Source organism: Pundamilia nyererei, unplaced genomic scaffold (genome assembly GCF_000239375.1).
Source record: "Pundamilia nyererei isolate P.nyererei 1_Seehausen unplaced genomic scaffold, PunNye1.0 scaffold00041, whole genome shotgun sequence".
Taxonomy (NCBI): Eukaryota; Metazoa; Chordata; class Actinopteri; order Cichliformes; family Cichlidae; genus Pundamilia; species Pundamilia nyererei.
In genome coordinates, this window is record NW_005187442.1 from 264206 (window position 1) to 267940 (window position 3735).

Genomic DNA, 3735 nt, shown 5'->3' on the forward strand with positions numbered 1-3735 from the left:
ACACACACACACACACACACACACACACACACACACACACACACACACACACACACACACACACAAAAGCCCTGTGTACTTTCACCAACATGATCACACATTTATCTTTCAGCTTCTTTATAACAGGCTGAACCTTCAAGATATCCGAAGGGAGTTAGTGTTTGGTTACTCGGGGAGAATTTTAAGAATGATTTTGTTTGGGTTTAATATTTTTGCAGCAGTAAATCATTAACTACACTACATTTGATGGTTTCCCCCGCTCTAACTACTATAAATCTGATGCACCGATTGTTATTTTTAAAATTATTTCAAGAACTTTGAGACATTTTTACACTGAATCTGCTCTTATAAACCTTAAAATTGGCTTTATTTGTATAACTTATTTTGCTTTGTAGTCTTTTATTTCTTCCATAGCTGTAGCAGTTATTTCTTGAGCACATTTATAGCATCTATTTAGCCAAAAAAGCCTCAACCTTTAGATCAGTGGTGTCAAACATAAGGCCCAGGGGCCAGAATTGGGCCAGCTGGACGGCTTTGGAAAGTGAAAACAAGGGTGCAGATTTTGGTCTTTTAATTATACACATATACATATACATACATACATATATATACACACACACACATATATATATATACATACATACATATACTGACTTGTGTTTGCTCTGTCATCTGGTCAGCAATATTGACTTGCACATTTAAAATAATGTGCCTATATTTTCTTTTATTCTATGTAATATTTTATAAGTGGAAGGTATGCACTCTACTTCCTTTCTAGGTCAGTTTGTTGTGCTCCAAGATAAGTCAGCTTCACCCTACATGCCCCTTCTGAAGCTTGTAAATCCAGGATTGTCAACACACACAAATTAAAAAGCATCTGATTTTTAACTCCTCTTCTTTCGTCCAGGTGAAATCACAACATTATCAGGACAGTTTTAGGCAGCAGCCTGATGAGCGAATGGATGCTATGACGGTGGACAGGAGTCAAAAGGTGAACTGTTTTAGTCTTCCCTATGTCAGCATGGGGTATCTAGAATCCAGGCAGGCTGAGACGACAAACATCCCTCTAAGCCAGCGTAAATCATCCAATTAAGACAATCACAAAGCAAGGGCGGCCTTCTCTGTTTATGTCAGATGTTTACCCCAAATGGCATAATGGTCTGATTGGATTAGGGGCCTCCCCGTGGGTGGAGATCGTTTTAAAAAAAAAACAAATCCCAAACTTTAATTGAAAGTTGTATGGTGGGTGGACTTGCATCCTTTACTACCCACTCAAGCACATTTTAATGATTGCACACATGATGTGTGTACACGCACCCACATCGTGTGTATGTGTGTGTAGGTGTGTGCGCTTAAATCTAATGAGATTATACATTTACCTCAGTGTTTTTGTAAGCTACTTGTTCCATGATACTGGCTGGATGGACACTTGTATAAACAAACTATGTTACATAACGGTCTTGGTTTAGATAATGTAGTCTGTAGTCAGAGTGGGTTTGTCTGTGATGGAGCGGTGCACTGTGATGACCTTATCCGTAAATGTTAAGCCCTCTGCCGCCTCCTACAGGCTCAAATGAGGGAAGTGCAAACGAATATGGATAACACAGTTAAAGTTCAAACTGACTTTGAATTTACACGAAAATATAGATGATATACAAGAAACATATTTATATTTTAATAACCACAAATTAGATATGCGCAAACTTACTGATCAAGTTGTTAGGTACACCTGCTCAGCTCCTTGTTACTGCAAATATATAATCAGCCAATCACATGGCATCAACCCAAAACAATTAGGCATTGTCAAGATGATCTGGTGCTCGAATTGTGGATCAGAATCAGGAAAAAAGGTGATTTAAGTTAGTTTGAAAGTGCCATGGTTGTTGGTGCCAGATAATGAGCCAGTCGGAGTATTTCAGAAATAGCTGAACAACTGAGATTTTTCCACGCAACCATCTCTAGGTTTCCACCAATAAAAAAGAAAATATTCAGCGAGTGGCAGTTTTTCCAGCGTAAATGCGCTGTTGATGCTACAGGTCAGAAGCGAATGGCCAGACTGCTTAAATGACTGCTTGTTACAACTAAAGTATGCAGAGGAGCATCTCTGACTGTACAGCACGTCAAACCTTGAAGCAGATGGGTTACAGCAGCAGAATTCCACACTGGGCCAGCCAAAAAAAAAAGGAAAATGGGGCTTCAATTCACCCGAGTTCACTAGGTGTTGGACAACATGACACTGGAAAACTGTCGTCTGGTCTAATGGGTCTTGATATCCAACATTTGGGTGGTAGGAATTAAGTATAAACAACATAGTCAAACGAGCTTGCAAAGAAAAGCGTCTGGACTTCTTTAAGTTGCTTGAAGACGTTTCACCTCTCATCCGAGAAGCTTCTTCAGTTCTAAGGTCAAAGGGGGGGAAGCCAAACAGCCACTTCACAAGCGCATGGCACAACATAGAAGAGCCACCTCCACAGGACAAGACTCAGCAGTCCATCTGCATCTTAAGGATAAAGGACACTCTTTCGAGGATGCCAATGTTCACATTTTGGACAGAGAGGACAGATGGTTTGAAAGAGGAGTGAAAGAAGCCATCTATGTCCACTGTGAGCGACCATCTTTGAACAGAGGCGGGGGTTTACGACACCAACTGTCTGCCATCTATAATCCAGTTTTGAGATCCCTTCCCAGACGCCTTAACGCCCACTCACATCCTGGGCCATCTGACCTCAGGAATTCGCATGATAACGTGGGGCCAGGTTTCATAATGAGCTCACCCGAAACCCTGGCTGATTGGGACCCACACCCTTTTTCACACCTTGGCTCAGGCGATTAGAGGATCATCAGGGGGTCCTTTTGTCCCTCTTTGGGGGGAACACTAAGTTTAAATCTGGGACTCTCCACCATTTGACCTTAGAACTGAAGAAGCTTCTCGGATGAGAGGTGAAACGTCTTCAAGCACCTTAAAGAAGTCCAGACGCTTTTCTTTGCAAGCTCCTTTGACTACGATGACCTGGATGACTGAGAACCTTCACAGATATAAACAACATAAAAGCATATATATCCATCCTAACCTCGTATCAATGGTTCAGCAGCCTGGTGATGATGTAATGGTGTGGGGGATTTTTTCTTGGCATACTTTGGGCCTTTCAGTACCAACAGAGTATCTTTTAACCACCACAGCCTAAGTGAGTATTGCTGCTGACTGTGTCCATCCTTTCAGGGCCACAGTGTACTGATGATTGCTTCCAGCAGGATAACACATCATGTCACAAAGCTCAAATCATCTCGAACTGGTTTTTTGAACATGATAATGAGGCCACTGTACTCAAATGTCCACAGTCACCAGAACCAACAGAACACCTTTGTGACGCGGTGGAATGGGAGATTTGCATCATGGATGTGTAGCTGATAAATCTGCAGTAACTGTGTGATGCTATCATATCAATATGGACCAAAATCTCAGAGGAATGCTTCCAGTATCTTGTTGAATCTATGCCACAAAGAATTAAGGAAACTCTGAAAGGACTTGCAATTCCAAAGTTTAACTGATGAAGTGGATGGTGTCTATATATACACACTCTCTATATACTATATAGTCCCCTTAATCCTGTTGTCATGTTGAAATATGGGCTCTAAGTTGCTTCAAATCATCAATTTGGCTCAAATGTCATAAAAACCTTACAGTGAAATTTAAAGATCTATTCAAAAAGTGCACAAATAAAACAAATATTGCGA